Below are 21,794 nucleotides of genomic sequence, written 5' to 3' on the forward strand. Positions count from 1 at the left end.
ACCGTTGCATCTCCAAACAGAAGTTGCAGTGGTTGTCCTTACTCTTTGGTGTCCTTTCTTAACATAATGGTAAAACCCAATATTTTTCGAACCGTTGTTGATCCAGATGGTCAGACTGCTCGGTCTGAAAATCATTCAGGTAATCGGTTCCGTTTTATCCCAAATCCGGTCTTTAGTCAAAAGCTGTTGAATTAGTCAATGAACTGCTGATCTGAATGGTTTGACTGTTGAATCATTCGACCTGAAAAAATGGTTTGCATTTTATTACTTGTGACAAGTTTTGTCAGAACAAGAATGAAAAAAGAAGATCTCTCAAATATGAAATCTACTGAGAGAGACGTGTGAGACAACGAGAGAGATTTCACATTTAGAGATTTGGGAGAACAGTCTAGAGAGAGAGAGATATGAGACTCAGAAATCTCAGATCTACTTTCATTGTCAGTTTGCCACCATTGCCGCCACTATAGTTTGCCATCGCCATTGCCGTCACTGTCACTATTGCTGCTGTAAGTTGCCTTTATCGTAGCCATTACAGTCTGCACGTCCTCCTCCTCCTCTTCCTTCTTTTTATTCTTATATCGTATTCAAACCGCATCTTATCTTAATATTAAGATGTTCAAACCGTTTGACTCAAATGGTTAAGCCGCTGACCTAGAAACCAATGGCAAACGGTTCTGTTTTCGGGTCGATTTTTAAAATCTTGGTAAAAACAATTTTTCATGCGTCTCCTTTATGATTTAAGAAACAGTAGAGGTATTTAATAAAATACAAAACAGTAGGGAAATGGCCAAATGATGGTGGCTCAGTTGGTAGGTTCTCTGACTCGTTGGAGTAGAGACCTGGGATCAAATCCCGCTGCCACCAGGGGTTTTTCTGCAATCTGAACTGCAGTAAACCTGTGCAAGAAGGAAGAAAAGATGATTGAGGTGGTATTGAATGATCGACTGGAGAAGAAGGTGAGGGTGAAGTGCAACGAGGATGATACAATCGGCGATCTCAAGAAACTTGTCGCAGCACAGACGGGTACAAGAGCCGAGAAAATTCGTATTCAGAAATGGTACACTATCTACAAGGATCACATCACCCTCAAAGACTACGAGATCCACGATGGCATGGGTCTCGAACTCTACTACAGCTAGGTTTGTTTGATTTTCTGCGAGCGGCTATTGGAACATAACAAGTTATACATGCCTTAAATTGAATTCTGTTATTTTGTTTATTTTCATTGGTCTGATGCTGTTGGTCAGTAGTCCATATAGTTTTCGCAAGAGTGGCGTTCATCTGATGGGTTGATCTGAAATCGTGTTTTTTTTCTTCCTCCGGTATATGTTTTCATCAAATTCCTGTGGAATACGAATACATGCACAAATTCCAAGTGGCTTTTGTAGTATATCTTTTGGTGCGTTCATGGTTATATGTATGAACAAATTTCAACTACGTTTCTTTGATTCCATGAAAGTTACATTCACTGCGGTTCAAAATCTGCCTTTTGCCACCGTGTTATGACCACTAACCCCCTTAGAAACTGGGGTGGGGACTGGAAGTCTATATGGTGCTTGAGTTTATGTCAGTGAACTGGTCACTACACAAGTCTGGAGAAGGCAACCCACACAAACTGAGTTGCCAGCCCTTAACAAAGGTAAAAAAATGAAGGCATTACAATCATCAGAGAAATTAAAAAACCAAACCCCTTTAAAATCAACCAGAATCATTGCCTAAGAAGTGTTCTTTCAATGGATTCCATCACTACAACAGTACATTGTATTCCTGATGCCTGCCTTCAAAAATCTTACCATTCCTTTCTTTCTGAAAGTTCCAGCAAATTGCAAATAAAAGAATAAGACCCCACATGATACTGCCTCTTTTGTTATTTTTCTTTGGAGACAAATGCTGAAACCTTTAAAGCAGTTGACCTGGCAATCCTTTCCATCTTGCTTTTATGCTTCCACACCAATCCAAGCAAGCCTTGTAGTTTGGAAACGGTTTTTAGCCATGTGTTTACTCCATGTGTAGTTTGTTAAGAAAAAATTGTCATTTACAAGCAACATTACAGAATGACTGTTCCTATTTCTATATAGTTAGATCATCCATAAACAATTAAAAAGATGTTTGTTGAATGCAGTTCATTGATGTATATCTAACTAGGACTTCACTATTCTTATGCTAATGCTCTGTTATACATTCTTTTGATCATGTCAATATCCATTCAAAACTTGTTTTTCTCGTTCGGAAAGCATCACCTTACCTTTTTTCACCAAAAAAAAGGAAAAAAAAAAACTATTGTTTCTCTGACATCCTCCTTTTAACCTAATATAAACAATATGATTTTTTTCTTCTTCAAAATGTTCTCAAAATAATAATATAACCCTGCTTTATTATTCTCCATGGCAAAAACAAATAGATTTTATGATATGACCTCTAAATATAACCTTCTTTTATTTCTATTTGGATAATATTTTGATTTGAAGCCTTTCCTATCTTTATTTCTCAAAGTGCCTTCAATCTTTAGACCTTAATAATCTAAAGTCATGGATGATCAAATGTTAAGGATTATTTTGCAATCAAGCTCAGACTATGATCCTCATTTAATAATGTTATAAAATAACCTCTCTTGGGAGAAGGAAGCTACAATTTAACTTTGATGGGTGCTGTCTTCGAAATCTTGGGACTTCCAAAGTGGGGGGAGTGGTTAGGGGTAGGAATGGCAACGGGGTGGGGTGGGGATTGGGAGCCATCCCCATCCTCATCCCTACGAAAATCCCTATCCTCGTCCCTGCCCCACTAGCAGGGACAAGGTTATCCCCGTCTCCTTCCCCACTCCCTGTGATTTTTTTTTATGATGTCAATCCTTTTGTTTTTGTTTTTTATTTCATTTAAAAAATAAAAAATTAAAAAAAATTAAAAAATTAAAAAATTTTAAAAATTAAAAATAAAATGTTAGAATTTGCAATCCTATTAGAAAAGATCCAAATATATTCAAACACATTCAAACATATTCAACCATATTTTAAAATATTAATATAAGCAGGGATCCCCATGGGCGGGGACGGGGGCCCCACGGGGTGGTTAGTTCTCTCCCTATCTACGCCTTATCCTTGCCAACAGGGATGATTGGATGAAAATTTCATTGAAATGGCGATCAAGATTCACTAATTAGGTTGTCTCCTATAAGCAGGCAATGGGGAGCTAACATCGACGATGGTGAACAAGCAAAAGTTTTCGGAGGGCCCTATTTGGTTACTTACACCTACACAAAGACTAGGTAGGAGGGGTATTGGTTGTTCCTACTTGCGAAGGAACGGAGAGCAAGGTGCTCTAGATAGAAAAGGTAAGGGGTCTTTTGCGGAAGCTCTCAAGAAGAACATTTGGACGACGGAAGGCGAGGTAGAAGTACGGGCTAGGAAAGAAGTTTTTTTCATTGTGATGGAGATTTTGAAAGGGGAAGAAGAGTAGAATTCCTTAAAGCATGCCTAGTTGGTGCGGTAAACTCACCCAAATATGTGCTCGATCTGAAGAACTGGGGTCTACGGAAATGGGGAGTCAAAGGCGGTTTGAGACTTCGGAGGCTTCCAGATTCAAGGATCTTGTTTACTTTTGCAAGCTCTAAAGAAGCAAGGAGAGTTTGGCTCTTTGGGAGTAGAAATGTCAAGGGAGAGCTTCTTCATCTGGTTCCATGGTATATGACTGTGGAGACTCTATAACTTGATGTATCTTATTAGTATAGTCCTTGTTGTACATTACTTCTTATTCTTCTTTTCTCTTTTAGCCCTATATGGGCATTCTTGTAATTGTACATATTTTTTAATATATAAGAGACTCTTTGAGGTGGGGGTCATTCATTCTTGATACCTCTAAGATTATTCTTGTTCTTCTCTCTGTTCAGACAAGAGTGTTGACATGGTATCAGAGCAGGTTGCTCTCTGATCTATTTTCTCTCTCTCTCTCTCTCGTGAAACTCACTAGAAGTAGTAATCCTGTCATATTAGGGCTGCTTTGATCAACCCTTTTCTGTTCAATCTTCTTTGCGCAACCAGCAGGAGAGATTTTGTTAGATCTCTCTTGTGAGACATTGGTTCGAGGCCAAACTTCAAATCTAATGTTGCTTAGACCTGATCTACTCTTCCTACAAACATCATCTGATTTAGTAAGTTTCCGAAGGAGTTCTGATCTTCTTCTTGGGGCGGCAACATTGTACAGTTTTCTTTTTTGGACTGCAACAGCTTTGGACTCCAGATCTGGTGTCGCCTAGACCTGATCTATTCTACCTACAAACAACATCTGATTTGGTGAAGTTTTCGAAGGAGTTCTGATCTTCTTGGGGCTGTAACACCGTACAATTTCCTTTTTCGGACTATAACTTTTTTTGGACTTCTAGCCTTCTACATTAGCTTGCGATCTGATTTCTTTCTCTCCAGATTGAAGGGTCCTCTCCAGCTCTTCTTAATCCTACACTCATTTTTTGGTTTGGAGATATCTAGGGACTATTTCGATCAGCACAAGATATCCCCTTATTCTTGAAAAAGAGGCATGCTGTGTTGGTAAATCACAATTTTCTCTCAATCGGCTGACTCAATCAACCTATAACCCTATATTTGGTGTCGTCCTAGGGTTTTCTTGCTTCCCATTTATTTGATTTAGGCTTCATATTCATATTTGAAGGGTTTTAGACTTGACAATCTTAAAACTTGCCTTTTTTGGACCGTTATCCTGAGTTCTTAATTGCTGAATTTGGTTGTCTCTGATATCCTTATGCTTGGACTGTTATTTTCTTGCTGAAATGGCGTCTAATAGAGAAGATATTATTCCTATAGAGCTGGAAGGATCAACCTATGGAATTGACACTGCTGTTGTAGCACATGGGAGTAAGAAATCTACTATTGATGGTGATTCTTTGGCATCTATGGTTGAGGAAAACATTCGACAACTGGTAACTTCTGCTATTTCTTCTGCTCTTTCTGCTATTGACTTACCTGGTGAGTTTTCCGGTTATTGTGCTTCTTCTTCTCATACTTGGATCATTGATTCCGGAGCTACTAACCACATGACAGGAGCCTACCCTAGCCAACCAAGTAACCTTACTAAAGCCCATCACAAACATATTGTTATTGCCAATGCTGAAAAGTTAAACATCATTGGTAGTAGTGATCTATCTCTTAAGCTTTCACCCACTGCATCTTTCCCTCTTACCAAGACCCTTCTTGTTCCTAATCTCACTACAAACTTGATTTCTGTTGGCCAATTAATTGATGAAGGTAACATTCTCATCTTCTCTCAGGATGGATGTTTGATTTAGGACCGGAACACTGGGAAGGCAAAAGGGAAGGGGTGTAGGCTGGGTCATTTGTTTGCATTGGAGTTTGAGAAGCCTCAAATAGCATCATCATCAGTTTATTTCAATTCCTCCACTTCTAGTTCCTTTTTGAGTCATAGAAATAACGTTTGGGACTTGTGGCATAAACGTTTGGGTCATTTACATTCTGAAAAATTAAAATTTTTGTTTGATTCAGGCCTCCTTATTAAGAACAAAGTTCATTCCTTGCACACCTTTGATACATCTTGTGTTTCTTGTTGCTTAAGTAAGAGTCGTACCTTACCATTTTCTCACATATCTGAGCATGCTACTTCTCCCTTTGAGCTTATATATAATGATGTTTGGACTGTTTCTGTCTCTTCTCGGCTTGGATACAAATATTTTGTGTCGTTCATTGATGATTGTACCGGGTACACATGGATATGCTTTCTTCGCCACAAGTCTGAGGTGTTCTCAACATTTAAGTTGTTTCATGCTATGGTGCGGGTTCGGTTTCAATCACAAGTGCGTATTCTCCGTTCGGATTCAGGGGGAGAATACACTGATGGAGATTTTTTATCCTATTTGAAGGACCATGGAATACAAGTGCAACGAAGTTGTCCAGATACTTCTTAGCAAAATGGTGTGGCCGAGCGCAAGAATGGACATATCCTTAGTGTTGTGAGGACATTATTGCAGGAGTCCCATACTCCACCTTCCTTTTGGGTAGAGGCAGCTAGTGCAACTGTGTTTTTGATCAACCATATTCCTTCCTCAGTTCTTAGTAATATGTTCTCCCTCTCAGAAGTTATTTGGTCATTCTCCATATTTATCTATGCTTCATGTTTTTAGATGTGTGTGCTTTGTTCATCTTCCCTCTTGTGAACATTCTAAATTGTCTACGCAGTTTTTCAGGTGTGCCTTTGTGGGTTACAGTCCTGTCCACAAAGGATTTTTTTGTTATGATCCCTCTATTCGTCGCATTCGTATATCACGTAATGTTGTTTTCCTTGAGTATATTTCATTTTTTGCTGGAATTGCTAGACTGTCTACACCGTCTATTTCTATTTTGCCAAACTTTGATTCACAGGATGCTCTACCTCCTGCTGAGAAGGACTTTATCGTCTTTTCTCGCAAGCGGTTACATGCTCCAGCCTCTGCATTTGCGACTCTCCTTCCTCTCGGTTTATATCATCATCCTACCATTGCTCGTGTAAGTGATACCTCTACTTCATACACTCTTCATACTTCTGTTCCTCTTCGTCGTTTTACTCGTATATCTAGACCTTCTGACCGCTATGGTTTTCCTTTAAACCATAGCTCTTTGTCTGCTGTCCTATCCTCCACAGATATTCCTCGCTCCTACCAGGAAGCTAATAGTAGCCCTCATTGGAAGGAAGCCATGGATGTAGAGATTCATGCTTTACATGAGAATGCCTCTTGGGGTCTTGTGCCTGCTCCTCCAGGTGCATCCATTGTTGGGAGTCGTTGGGTTTACAACATTAAGCTAAAGTCTGTGGATCTCTTGATCGATACAAGACACGTTTAGTTGCTTAGGGATATAGTCAGGAGTATTGTATTGACTATGAAGAAACCTTTGCTCCTGTTGCAAAGATCACTACAATCCGTGTTCTTTTAGCAGTGTCTACTGCTCAGTCTTGGACCATATGCTAGTTTGATGTGAAGAGTGCCTTTCTTCATGGTCAGTTAAAGGAGACAGTCTACATGAAGCCTCCTCCTGGTTTGAATGCAATGATTCTTCTTTAGTATGTCACCTAAAAAAATCTCTATATGGTCTAAAACAAGCTCCCCGGACATGGCTTGAATGCTTTCGCGATGTTGTAGTTGATGCTAGATGTAGCTAGAGTTCTTCTGATCACTCTTTATTTGTTAGGCGACGGCCTTAGGGTATTACCATTCTCCTACTATATGTCGATGACATGTTGTTGAATGGGAATGATGCTGAAGGCATTCGTGAATTGAAACTATTACTTCATAATTCCTTTCACATGAACTTGGGCCCTTTCACATATTTCTTGGGACTAGAAGTACATCGTAGTGATCGAGGGTGTTTTGTTTGTCAGCAGAAATATGCCTCTGACCTTGTTAAACTTCTTGGTCTTAATGATGAAAAGCATGTTGATACACCTATGGAGCTAAATCTTAAGCTATCCAAATCTGAAGGTCCATTACTTCTGATGCTGCCTTATATCGCCAGCTTGTGGGGTCCCTCATTTATCTCACTATGACTCAGCCTGATATTTCTCATGCTGTTCAGGTTGTTAGTCAATTTGTTTCTGCTTCTCATCAACCTCATATGACTGTTGTTCATCGCATCATTTGATATGTTAGAAGCACAACTTCCCAGGGACTGTTCTTCTCCTCCTCTCCTATTTAGTTGAGAGCATATGCTGATGTGGATTGGGCTGGTTGTCTAGACACTCGTAGGTCCACTTTTGGGTGGTGTGTTTTTATGGGTGATTCACTCATCTCTTGGAAGTGTAAGAAACCACAAACAGTCTCCAAGTCTTCCACTGAAGCAGAAGTATAGGGCCATGTCTTCGGTTTGCAGTGAGATTGTTTGGTTACAGTCTCTCTTTATGGATCTTGGCATTCAGCTCCCTACTCCTATTCCTCTCTATGAAGACAATATGAGTGCTATCAAGATTGCATCTAACATTGTCTTCCATGAGAGGACCAAGCACATCGAGGTGGACTGCCACTTTATCCAAGATCTCTTCACTACTGGGTCTATATCGCTTCCTCATGTAGCCTCGGACATGCAGGTTGTTGATATTTTCACCAAAGCTATGACTAGAGTTCGACATCTCTTTCTTGTAAACAAACTGATGCTTATGTCTAGGTATCAGTTTGAGGGGGGGGGGTTGTGGAGACTTTATAACTTGATGTATCTTATTTGTATAGTCCTTTGTTGTACATTACTTCTTATTCTTTTCTCTTTTAGCCCTATATGGGCATTCTTGTAATTGTACATATCTTTTAAATTTTAATATATAAGAGACTCTTTGAGGTAGGGGTCATTCATTCTTGATACCTCTAAGATTATTCTTGTTCTTCTCTCTATTCAAACAAGAGTGTTGACAATGACAACCTTGCAGTGGAAAGAAGAGTGGAATACGTTGTGGATGCGCATCTATGGCTTGCCCTTGCATCTCTGGAATTCCAAAGTAGTGGAGAAAATAGGAGACCTTTGTGAAGGCTACTGGAAACAAACAACTCTAGTCATGCTAAAGAAACAATAAAATGGATACGCATTAGGGTGAGCTGGAGGGGAAACCCATCAACTGCGGTGCAGATTGTGGATGGAGAGGAGGTGTTGACAGTGACATTGCAGCCAGAGTTTCAACCCGTGAAAAAAAGGAGGGAAACCCATCAACTGCGGTGCAGATTGTGGATGGAGAGGAGGTGTTGAGAGTGACATTGCAGCCAGAGTAACAACCCGTGAAAAAAGGAGATTGACGGCTTGTGATGAATCTGTTGTCACTAACCAAAGCCGGATCTGGAAAACTTTGACTGGGCATGATGTGACAGAAGAGATAAGGAGGAAGTTAAAAGGTAAGGAAATTGTGACAGACGGGGACGACGGCTGGCTGACTGGAAATTGGGAGGTAGACAAAAAAGAGGAAGAGTTTCTGTCATTTGGGAATCATCGTAAAGAACCTTCTCTTGATGTGACATGCATCGAACGGCTCCACCCTGTGGATATTTTGGGAGCTGTAGATGGGGTGGTTCTTGGAGGGGCATGTGAGCCACATTGGCCCCCAGTTGCGAGCCCAACACCCCAACCTATTATCAGTCTTTGAACCAAACCTGGGTCAAGTTGGTTCTAAGGAATGAGACCCAAAAGATCTATCCCCCGCTTTGTCCCTGCAAAACTCTATTCCAGTGTGTGATAGTTCAGAAAATGCCTCGCCGTCTATCTCACGGGGAAGAAGAAATCAATTCTCTTGATTCTTTTGGAGGAGTGGAGTAGGCACGGTCTAGGGACTTGGCTGGAGGGTCTTTTGTGTTGGCAATTTGCCAACCATGAGCAGATTTGGAGACGACATTGTTGGTTCATGAAGAAGATGGAGAAGGTTCTGAGGTTTCAGCAAAGGCTCCTTATTGCTGTGTTGCCAGCAAGAGGTTGGCCCACTGTAGGGGAGTTGTTGATCACTCTGCAAAGGGAGATGTAGTCCACAGGCAAGGCGGACTCTGTGGCCAACGGAGGGATTCCAACTCTAGAACCTTCCACTTGGGTGTTACATGGAGTTTGGCGCTTTCCTGGGGGTTCCTCTCAAGGGCATGGAGGAGCTGATGAAGTCGTATCTTATAGAGGTGGAGAGAAGAGTGCTTGAAGAAAAAGGGAGGAAAGGGAGGAGAACAGAAAGGGAGCTGTTCAGATTGTCTTGGGGTCTCAACGACAATGCTGGAGGTGTTGTGAGAGGTGGAAAGGAGGGGATAAGGGGTAAGGATTAAGGGTAGGGCGGGGATAGGGATGGACCACCAAACTGTTTTTCTCTCAAATGATAATATCAGAGGTCTTAACTCAGGCAGGGGCACATATAAGCAAGTGGAAGACTAACATCCTTTGCCTCCAAGAAACCAAAATGGAGTCTTTGGATGCCCAGAAAAATAAGAAGTGCCTAGGGAGAGCGTGATTGTGATTGGGAAGTTTTGCCTGCAGGTGGGATGGTAGTGATTTTGGATTCAAATGTGGTAGGAGTGAAGGGTAGGAAGGTGATACGCTCAAGTTATCTAACAAGAGGGAGAAGGATCTAGAATAAGGAGAAGAGAGAGAGAGAGAGTTTGTTTGTAGAAAAGCCAATGCCAACTCCATTCATTCAGGCTATATTTATAGCCTTATGGTGCTACAAACTGGGAGTAGAAATAGGAACTACTGCCCCTTAATCTTAGGAACTTATCAACAAAAAAACAGAATGCACTTATCTAGGAACAGAAATTGATGACTTATCTAATGCACTTATCTAGGAAACAGAATGCACTTATCTAGGAGCAGAATTGAAGACTTATCTATTCTAACAGAATTAAAACTGAATGGATAAGGCTTATCCCAACTAAGAGCTAACATGACCGGGTCTTCTGCTGCTATCCACTTTGATCGGGTCTTCGGCTGCTGCATGCATGCACGTATCATTCTCCTCCCCCCCTGAAGGACCCTTGTCCGCAAGGAAGTCGGGATAAGCTTTTCTGAAGCGCCATTCATTCTCCCAGGTTGCATCATCAGCTGGCGCCCCAATCCATTTGACCAAGACTTCGGATTTTGGGCGGTATTTGCCCTTGTGAATAATACGGCGATCCAGGATTGCTTCCGGTTGGGGTAGGATGGTCGAAGTATCCGAGATTGGAGGAAGCTGAGTGGAAGTAGGGGTGATGGGTCCCAAGTGCTTCCGCAGCAAACTGACATGAAACACATTGTGGATTTGAGAGCCGGGGGGCAAGGCTAAGCGGTAGGCTACTGGACCAATCTTCTCAATGATTGGGTACGGCCCAAAATAACGTGGGGCGAGCTTCATGGAACGCCGAAATGCCACCGAGGTCTGTCGGTAAGGCTATAGCTTCACATACACGAAGTCACCTGCTACGAACGAGACTTCTCGTTGGTGCTGGTCCGCTTGACATTTCATCCGGTTCCGGGCTACCTGGAGGTTATGTTGTAGCTCGCGTAGGATGATGTCCCGGTCACGCAAGTATTCGTCAACTACCCCTACTCGAGTTGTACCCGGTACATAGGTCAGGAGACTAGGGGGTGGGATTCCGTAGACTGCTTCAAAGGGTGTCATTTTGGTGGAAGAGTGAGTGGAGGTGTTGTAGCTGTATTCTGCCCAAGGAACCCACTCTACCCATTTTCGCGGCTGGTCACCTGCAAAGCACCGTAGATATTGCTCCAACGTCCGGTTAACAACTTCGGTTTGCCCATCGGTTTGGGGGTGGTAACTGGAGCTCATACACAATTTCGTCCCATGCATCTGAAAAAGTGTCTGCCAGAATGAGCTGATGAATGCCTTGTCACGGTCGCTAACAATGGATGTTGGTACTCCGTGTAGGCGGACAACGTTGGCAACAAATGCCTTCGCGACTGTGGTGGCAGTGAATGGGTGTTTTAAGGGAATGAAGTGGGCATATTTTGTCAACCGATCCACAATTACCATGATAACCGTGTACCCATTGGAGGAAGGCAATCCTTCGATGAAGTCCATGGAGATGTCTGTCCACATTTGAGTAGGAATTGGTAATGGCTGAAGCAATCCCGTTGGTCTCATGCAATCTGTTTTGAAGCGCTGACATACGTCACGTTGTTGCAAGAACTCCTTCACCGTCCGACGCATGTGGGGCCAAAGGAAGCTGTGCTTGATGCGAGAGAGGGTCTTATGAAACCCAAAATGTCCCCCTACAGGGGATGAGTGGCAGTCCGCCACCACCTTTGAAATCAAGGTGGAGGTGGGGCTCAAATAAATCTTGTCCCCCTTGAACCATACCCCATCCCGTTGAAGCAACTTGTGGGAGGGTCGCTTTTTCATCAATTCCCCATAAAAGGTGTCTTGTTTGACCTCTTCTTGTAGCGTCGGCCACCAGTCTACGTGTGGTATAGAGATGGAAAGAAACTGAAATTCAGCCATACGTGACAAGGAATCCGCACCTTGGTTCTCAGCCCCTTTTTTATACTCGATCTCTTAGTCGTAGCCCAGTATCTTTGGCAGCCACCGCGTTTGTGCCGGTGTGGTTATCCTCTGCTCGAGTAAATATTTAAGACTTTTTTGGTCGGTGCGGACTGTGAATGGTTTCCCAAGCAGATATGGGCGCCATTTCTTAACGGCTTTGACAATAGCTAACATCTCATTCTCATAGGTGGATAATGCCAAGGCTGAACCTTTCAATGCTTCACTGAAGTAGGCCACCGGTCGGTTTTGCTGGATGAGGATGGCGCCAATCCCGGTTCCACTCGCATCGCATTCAATCACAAACCGTTGGGAGAAATCTGGTAGACGTAGGATTGGCGGTGAAGTGAGTGCCTTCTTCAATTGCTGAAAGGCCAGCTCTGCTACCTCGTTCCATTGAAATCCCCCTTTGGTCAACAGTTGGGTTAAGGGCGCTGCAATGCTTCCGAAGTTGCGGATGAACTTCCGGTAATATCCTGCTAACCCGAGGAAGCCACGGACCCCCTTTGCTGATGTCGGTGTAGGCCATGCGAGAACAACTTGTATTTTGGCTGGATCAACGGACACGCCTTGTTCTGAAATCACATGACCCAAGTACTCGACCTGCGAAACCCCAAATTGACATTTTGACATTTTTGCAAATAATTTGTTAGAGGATAATATAGTTAGAACAACTCTCAAATGAGATAGGTGGTCTTCCCATGATTTAGAATAAGCCAGAATGTCGTCGAAGAAGACCAAAATAAATTTCCGGAGGTATGGGCGGAAGAGGTCGCTCATGAGGCTTTGAAAAGTTGCAGGTGCATTCGTCAAGCTGAACGGCATCACTAAGAACTCGTAATGCCCTTCATGTGTTCGGAAAGCCGTTTTAGGAACGTCTTCTTCTTGCACTCGAATCTGATGGTATCCCGACCGTAGATCTAGTTTGGAGTAAAATTTGGTGCCGTAGAGCTCATCTAATAATTCATCAATCACGGGAATGGGATACTTGTTTTTAATAGTGATTTCGTTTAGTGCTCGGTAATCCACGCAAAACCGCCAAGCTCCATCAGCCTTCTTCACTAGCAAAACCGGTGATGAGAATGGGCTATTGCTTGGTCTTATCAACCCTGTCTGCAAAAGCTCCTTCACCATCTTCTCTATTTCGGTCTTCTGGTAATACGGGTATCGATATGGCCTCACACTCACCGGTCCTTTGTCGGGAAGCAGTGCAATCCGGTGGTCATGTGGTCGTTTAGGAGGCAGGCTTGTGGGCGGCTCAAACACATGGGAAAATTCGGTGAGAAGGTGGTCCATCTTGGGTGGAAGAAAACTTGGTTGGCCGCTGCAATGTGAAGGAACTATTTGAAAAAAAAATCCCGTACCTTGTAACCCATTGCATTCCTTGTTGGTTAAGGCTTCGATGCTGGCTCGTCCCAATCCTTGGAAGGTGCAAGAGAGTCCCTCCTTTTTGAACGTCAAGGTTAGTTGTTTGTAATCCATCTCGACGGGTCCAAGCGTCTCTAGCCACTGTACTCCCAACACCAACTGGCATGCTGCGACGGGAAGAACATAATAGTCAGCGGTAACGGGGTGTCCTTGAATGGCGAGGGTGAGAGATCGACACTGCCCCATACACTCGATCTTTTCACGGTTGGCCACCATAACTTGAAATTTCTTGTCTCGGTTCACTGGCAACCCAAGCTTGGAGACGATGGCTTGGTCAATGAAGTTGTGGGTGCTGCCGCCATCAATTAATACGGTCACGTTCTTGTTTTTCAGTTTCCCAAGAACACATATGGTTTGCGGGTGCTCAGCTCCTGCAATAGCGTGGAAGGAGATTTCAGGGATGGCTTCTTGGTTTTCCTCTTTTGATTCGACAGTCTCCGCGTCTGCCGGTTCCGGATCCTCAATCATGAACAGTTGTGGACGTGCACAACGGTGGCCGGAGGTGAACTTCTCATCACAGTAGTAACACAACCCCTTCTCACGACGTTCTCGCGCCTCCTGGTTGGTGAGTCGCCGGAATGTTGAGGAAGGAGCACTGGAAACCTGGTTCGCGCGCGAGCTTGGTGGAGGCCCAAGTACACCGGCCATGGGGTTGGGCGACGCCTTCTGGGTTGTCATGGCTGGTGGGGATCGAATCGGTTGGCTAGCTCTCCGCTGTAAGTGATTTCGTTCCTCAATTAACCGGGCCACTCCAATCGCCTCTATCAAAGTTCGAGGCTGCTTGATCTTCACATCTAAACGAACGTCATCACGAAGCCCTGCAATGAAACAACCAATGAGAAAGCTCTCGGGTAGGCCGTCAACTTGGTGAGAGAGCCTCTCGAAGGCTTCTTGATAAGCCGTCACAGTGGTGGTTTGCTTTAGGCGGGTTAATGCCTCTGATGGGTCCTCGTAGTCGGTGGGGCCGAACCGTTGTAACACCGCTTTGGAGAGTTCTTCCCATGTGAGCGGTCCGCGATGCTTGGTCAACCACCTGTGCCACTGTAAGGCGATGCCTTCCAAATGGAAGGAAGCTAGCTGCACCTGTTTGTCCGGAACAATATTTTGAAATTCAAAATACTGCTCCGCCTTGTAAATCCAACCGCTCGGATCATCCCCATTAAATTTTGGGAATGACAGCTTGACGTGTTGATGAGGGTGGTCATGGGTGGAGCTTGAACGGGAAGTATGGGGCTGTGAGGATTCTTCATGGGCGAAGGGGTTGGTCTCGGGAGTGGTATTGGGAGTGGTTCGTGAGGCTCGAAGGGCTTGGAGTTCAGTTAACACTGCTTGCAAGACAGTGTTCATTTGGTCGAAGCTCGACTCATGTCGTGCTAAGGTTTCATTGACCTCATTGCGGAACTCCGTGTTCGTCTTTCCACGGGTGTCCATGGTCGAACCGGCTCTGATACCAATGATACGCTCAAGTTATCTAACAAGAGGGAGAAGGATCTAGAATAAGGAGAAGAGAGAGAGAGAGAGTTTGTTTGTAGAAAAGCCAATGCCAACTCCATTCATTCAGGCTATATTTATAGCCTTATGGTGCTACAAACTGGGAGTAGAAATAGGAACTACTGCCCCTTAATCTTAGGAGCTTATCAACAAAAAAACAGAATGCACTTATCTAGGAAACAGAATGCACTTATCTAGGAACAGAAATTGAAGACTTATCTAATGCACTTATCTAGGAAACAGAATGCACTTATCTAGGAGCAGAATTGAAGACTTATCTATTCTAACAGAATTAAAACTGAATGGATAAGGCTTATCCCAGCTAAGAGCTAACATGACCGGGTCTTCTGCTGCTATCCACTTTGATCGGGTCTTCGGCTGCTGCATGCATGCGCTAACATGACCGGGTCTTCTGCTGCTATCCACTTTGACCGGGTCTTCGGCTGCTGCATGCATGCACGTATCAGAAGGTGGGTCAATTTTCTATTTCAATTTGGTTCCAACTTTTTGAAGATGGATGGGAATTTGTTTTAACTGCTGTGTATGATTCAAACATGAATATCTTGAGGGATTTTTTCTAGCAGGAATGTGATGTAGTAAGAGAAGAGTGGAATATACCATGGGTGGTAGGAGGGGATTTCAACACTACTCGCTTTGAGCATGAAAAAAGGGGGAAGTGAGATCCAAGAGAGGCATGGGGGGTTTTGCTAGTTTAATGAGAGATGGGAGTTGGTGGATCTTCCTTTGGTTGGAGCCAAATTCACTTGGACAAACAATTAAGAGGAGGCAACTCTTGTGAAGTTAGACCATTTTGTGGTGTCTACAGAGTGGGAGGAGAAGTTCCTTAATTTGTCCCAAGAGGCCCTTCCTAGACCTCTATCTGATCATATTCCCATTTGCCTAGACTGCGGTGGCATTCAATTCAAGCCATCTCCCTTTAGATATGAGAACTTGTGGCTTGAAGAGGAAGGTTTCGTGGAGCAGATGAGAAGCTGGTGGGAAGGAGTTTCTGTGGAAGGAACAACTAGTCATGTGTTTGGTAAGAAGTTGAAGGCCTTAAAGGAGCAAATTAAAGTCTGGAAGGACTCTTTCAATGGGGTGGAATAGAAGCTGAAAAGCTGTTTAGGTACAATAGTTGAACTTGATAGAGCTGAAGAGGAGAGGCAATTAACTGAGGAAGAAAAAAGGAAGAGACAAGGGGCCAAACTGGATTTTGACAAAAAAACCTATTGAGAGGAGATAAAATGGAGGTAGCGACCTAAATGTTTCTGGCTAAAAAAGGGTGATAACAACACAAAGTTCTTTCACAAATTAGCTAGTGCTAGGAAAAGGGAAAATCTACTGAAAAAGCTGGTTGTGAATGGTGTACTGGTGGAGGAAGACAAAATTAAAAATCATATTGTGGATTTTTATGAGAATCTTTACAAGGAAGAGTGGGTTAACGGGCCAAAACTTGATGGCATGGAGTTTGATGGTCTCTTAGAGGAGCAAGCTGCAGATTTGGAAAGAGAGTTTGATGAAGGGGAAATTTGGGAGGCTTTAAAAGAGATGGAAGGCAATAAAGCTTCGGGTCTGGATGGGTTCACCATGGCATTTTACAAACACAATTGGGGTTTTCTAAAGAATGATGTTTTGAGGATGTCGAAATAATTCCATGACTCTGCAGCTCTGGAAAGGAGCTTAAATTCCACCTTTATAACTCTAGTCCCAAAGAAAAAAGGGGCAGAGGAATTGAGAGACTTTAGACTGATTAGTTTGGTTGGTAGTATCTACAAATTAATTTTCAAGGTTCTATCCAAGAGGCTCAAACTAGTAACGGGGACCCTAATCTCAGAAACTCAAGGCGCTTTTGTGGAGGGAAGGCTCATGGTAGACGGAGTGCTAGAAGCAAATGAGATAATAGATACTATATTGAGAAGTGGGAGGGCTGGGCTACTTTGTAATTCGATTTTGAGAAGGCCTATGATCATGTAACTGGCAGTTCTTAGACTACATCCTAAGAAGAATGAGCTTTGTCTCTAAATGGCGAAATTGGATGAAAGTCTGTGTGAATACTCCTTTTTCAGTCCTGGTAAATGGGGTGTCTTGTGGTTGCTTTAGGAGTTCTAGGGGCTTAAGGCAAGGGGACCCTCTCTCCCCCTTCCTTTTTATTTGTGTAACTGAAGCAATAAGTAGACTGATGAAAAGGGCCACGACTAGGGGTGTATTTGAGCCGAATACTTGGCTATTCGAGCTTGGCTCGCTGAAATTGTGTTAGGCTCGAGCTCGAGCTCGGCTCGATTCAAAGCTCGCAAGGTCGAGCTCAGCTTGGCTTGAGCTCGACTACAAGCCAAGTTTTTTTCTTAAAAAATAAAAATTATACATATAAAAATATTTTTTATTTTACATACAAAAAATTAAGAATTATAAAAACTATTTATTATTATACATATATAAAAAATATACATATAAAAAATGTTTTTATTTTACATATTTTGTGATGACACACTCATATTTTGTGATGCTTCAGTCAATCAGCTTGGTTATGTAATGGCAGTGCTGCATTGGTTTGAGGTTGTATCAGGCCTTCATGTAAACAAGCATAAAAGCGAACTGGTTGCAGTGGGAGAAGTGCCAGAGATTGAGAGGTGGGTGGAGGAATGGGGGTGTAAAGGAGGTAAACTTCCTTTGAAATATCTGGGAATGCCTCTAGGTGCTGGGTGCAATTCCAAATCGATTTGGGAGCCTATTGTGGAGAGATTAGACAAGTGTTTGGCTTCTTGGAAGCCCAAGTACTTATCCTATGGAGGTAAATTAACTTTGCTGGAAAGTGTTCTATCCTCCCTCCCTTTGTATTTGCTCTCTTTATATCCAATTCCTAATGGGATGGCTAAGTCTTTAGAGAGGAAGATGCGGGATTTTCTGTAGAGAGGCTGGAGGGAAGAGAAGAAAAAAATTCATGCTGGCTAGCTGGTCCAAGATTTGTAAATCCAAATCTCGCGGGGGGGGGGGGGGGCGCACTTGGGTGTGAGAAGAATAAAGGATTTCAATTCTGCTTTACTGGGAGAGTGGTTTTGGAGATTTGGTGAGAATCAAGGTGGTTTGTGGAGGGTGGTGGTAGAAGCCAAGTATGGATATGGAATTTCTGGTTGGGTCCGGGGGGGAGCTAAACCAATCCAATGGATGCTCTGTTTGGAAAAGGATTGGGAAATTTCATGGTCTTTTTTCAAATGAAATTCTCTTTAAGGTGGGAATGGGAGGCGAGTTCTTTTCTGGAAAGACATATGGTGTGATAATAGACCCTTGACTTGAGGGTTTCTTATCCTACCCTCTTTGAAGTAGTATCTGATAAAGATGCTCTTGTTTCAGACTATTTGCAGGTTCATAGTGGAAGCATTGTTTGAGCACCTATCTTCAGGCGAAATTTGAATGATTGGGAAGTGGAGTCTCTAGTGGAATTGCTGCACCTGCTGTATAGCACTCCAGTGGAAATAGGGAGAGAGGATGGAAGAGTTTGGAAGTGGGAGAAGTCGGGGGTCTTCTATGTTAGATCCTTTTACAACTATTTTTCCAGACCAGAGGATGAGCCAATCCCAGTTAATACTGTGTGGTTTAAGGGTGTGCCCACAAAGGTGGCGTTTTTTGCCTGGACAGGCTACTTGAACAGGATTTTAACTAGGGATAATCTGGAAAAGAAGGGTATGCTGCTGGACACAACTGTTTGTGTGCTTTGTCAGAATCATATTGAGTCAATCAACCATCTGCTACTTCATTGTGGTTTCTCCTGTGAAGTTTGGAATAAGGTCAGGAACTTGTATGAGGTGAACAATTGTTGCCCTGAATCAGTAGCATATTTTGTGAGGAACTTGTATGGCTTGGAACCTGACTCCTGCTGCAGTTTTCTGGTGCATCTGGCAGGAGAGGAATGCAAGGATCTTCAAGAACCAACACAGCTCTTCAGACACTGTTTCAGAAAGTTATGGGAATCTTTTTGTAAGTCAGGGTTTGGGGGTATAGTTCTGCTGGTTGCAGTTTTTGTAAATCCCTGTGTACAGCTCCTTATTGTCATGTTTTTTGTCTTAATGAAATTTTCACATTACCTGTTTCAAAAAAAAAAAAAAAATCCCCATCCCTGTCCCCGCAGGGGTAAAAATCATCCCCATCCCTGCCCCATTCAGGGTGGGTCCCCGTGGGGATTGGGGAAATGGGGAAAATAATGGTTGAAGGGGATTAAACTGGTGGCTCCTTGAGGGCAGAGAACTGTTAGCTTTAGTGCAAGGCATTAAACTATAATAGTTGAAGGGGATTGCCAATTTGTGATTAGATAGATGAATTCTCAGGATCAAGCTCCTTGGCAATTTAGAACGCTGGTGAGATTAGCTCTTTCCTTGGGTACCAGATTGAACATCTCATTCATTTGGGTGCCCAGGAGTGCAAATATGATAGCTGATTCTTTGGCTGGGATGGTGGTAGGAAAGGATTATTTGGATTGGGGTTGCCCAGGCCCGGACTGTAACTTGTAAGTTTTTCCCTTTTTTTTCTTTGGTTATCTGTTGTATTTATTGGGATGTAGAGGATGTGTTGTACTTGGTCCACCCGTTGTGTCAAGCTGGGTGGTTTTCTCTTTCCATTAATGAAATTTATTTCTGATGCTTATAAATAAATAAATAAAATAACCTCTCTTCTTTACCTTCATTTTTCTTTCATTTAAATACTTTGTTTGCCAATATTGATTCTTTTTGCATCAATAATGCTATAAACTTGGCTATTCCTTTGGCTGTAATTTGGGCTATTTGGGGTGAAAGGAACATGAGGATCTTTGATAAAAAACAGAATGAAGAAGAGGTGCTGATTAATCAAATAATTGGAAACCTTAGAGGATGGCTGAGTATTAACCTGCACTTCAAGGATGATCTTCTATCTTCTATTTTGGCTGTTGGCTTTTTTGGGGGATCTTAATGCTGTTCATATGTACAGAATCCTTTTGTACATTGAACTAACATACTTGTGTACTTCTTTTTGGACATGCTGCTTCTTAATTGTTCAACACTCTGCTCCATACAACATAAATGGCCTTACAACTGTTTTATAGAATTTTCGTTTTAATTCTATGAGTGATTATTGAACCAATGTAACAGAAGAGGTCATAAAATTGTAAATCTTATAAGAAGCACAAAATTCAGATTTTGTTCTAGTGGAGTTTGATGTGTCGCACCTTAGAAAAATTTGGGAAAATGACTAGCAGGGGGAGAGTTCATAGATGGTGCACATTTGTGCTAAGCTCTTTTGTAATTGCTAGCCTTTTCTCTTGCTAACGCTCACTGCTTTGATGTTCTGGTCTTTTTTAGGTTGTGCTTGGTAGCATTGCTGTTCCAGTGTTTATACTTGAAAAGTTTTGGGTTGATCAATACAAATCGGCATACAGCTGTTATTTGAGGCTTAGCTGAAACTGGCATATCTTAAAAAAGCATGTGTAGAGGAGGCTATTTGTAAAAATGTCAAATTGAAGTTTCTTCCGGGGGTGGGGTAGTATAATCATTCTAGCTGAAGTGAGCATCATATGTGATGTAACAACACATATTTCTCATCTCATCAATAAAGAAATACAACCTTTAGAGGGGGGGGGGGTAAGCAGCAATGGTACCAAACACAACCTGTGACCATCATATGTGATGTAACAAAACATATCTCTCATCAATAAAGGTAGCGATAATGCTACGGGGGGAGTATAATCATTCTAGCTGAAGTAACCACCATCATATGTGATGTAACAACACATTTCTCATCAATAAAGGTAGAAACAGCAATGGTACCAAATACAACCTTTGGGGGGGAGTGTAATCATTCTAGCTGAAGTAACCATCATATGTAATGTTGAGTCATGTGACAACGCATATCTCTCGTCAATAAAGGTAGAAACAGCAATGGTACCAAACACAACCTTTGGGGTGGGGTGGGGGGTGAAGTATAACCATTCTAGCTGAAGTGACCATCTTATGTGATGTGAATCATGTGACCACATATCTCTCATCAATTAAGGTAGAAACAATGGTACCGAACACAACCTCCGGAGGTGGGGGGGAGTATGATCATTTTAGTTGAAGTAACCACCATCATATGTGATATGACAACACATATCTCTTATCAGTGAAGGTAGAAACAGTGATGGTACCAAACACAACCTTGGCTAGCAGTGAATTAAAATAAGCTAAGGCTTGAACTCGCATGACTCTGCAGTTCTTTTGTGGTCATGAATTTTAGGTTCCATAACGTGTTTGTAGTTTGCATTCGTCACCATCATCTTATCCTCTGGTGAAAAAAAATAAAGGTAAAAGAAAAAAAAAAGAAACGAGTTAGAGACCTGCTGAATGATTATGTTTTCAGTTTTCTGGCCTTCTGGGTCTTACGTGGATTTATTTTTTAGGCTTTGGATATACTAAGATACATATCGTTTGGTTAAAAGCTTAAAATCTTATTATGTGCTTAATGTTTTCAGTTTCAAAGTGCAATGTACTGATGAGCCGGAATGATGGAAGACAATGCCATCTCTTGGGCAGAATTTGTACGTAGCATAATTTCTCCCTATGGGTAATTCGGTAAGAAGGACTACTCTGCTTAATATGTAAAGTATATTTCGTGGTTATGGAGGCATGAACATCTGTGCACAATTATAAATATCTTGTGTTTTGAGTGGCTTCTCTTCTGCAACCTGCGTATATCTATTGTTCATCTCTTGGAATTTACTTGTAGGGTGTTGATATGGTAATGTTCTCATTTAGATAAACTGTGGAAATCAGCATTATAAATGTTTAAGATATCGTTACCATCAGACAAGTACTGAGATGAGGGAAAATCTATGCTCTGCCGGAAAGGCATCATACCGAAAGGGTTTTGACCAATTAAAACCCTTGCCCCTGTGAGTTTTA

General features: G+C 42.5%; 1 pseudogene across 1 annotated transcript; it reads left to right on the forward strand.

Moving 5' to 3' along the window:
- The first annotated feature begins 789 nt into the window (after window positions 1–789).
- Window positions 790–21,576, forward strand: LOC148868426 (ubiquitin-like protein 5 pseudogene; annotated as a pseudogene). Its single transcript, XR_016107082.1, has 2 exons — window positions 790–1,139; window positions 21,365–21,576. The product of XR_016107082.1 is annotated as a ubiquitin-like protein 5 pseudogene (transcript).
- Window positions 21,577–21,794: the final 218 nt, after the last annotated feature.

This window comes from Nelumbo lutea, chromosome 2 (genome assembly GCF_056320005.1).
Source record: "Nelumbo lutea isolate HS-2025 chromosome 2, American lotus-T2T, whole genome shotgun sequence".
In the NCBI taxonomy this organism is placed as follows: domain Eukaryota; kingdom Viridiplantae; phylum Streptophyta; class Magnoliopsida; order Proteales; family Nelumbonaceae; genus Nelumbo; species Nelumbo lutea.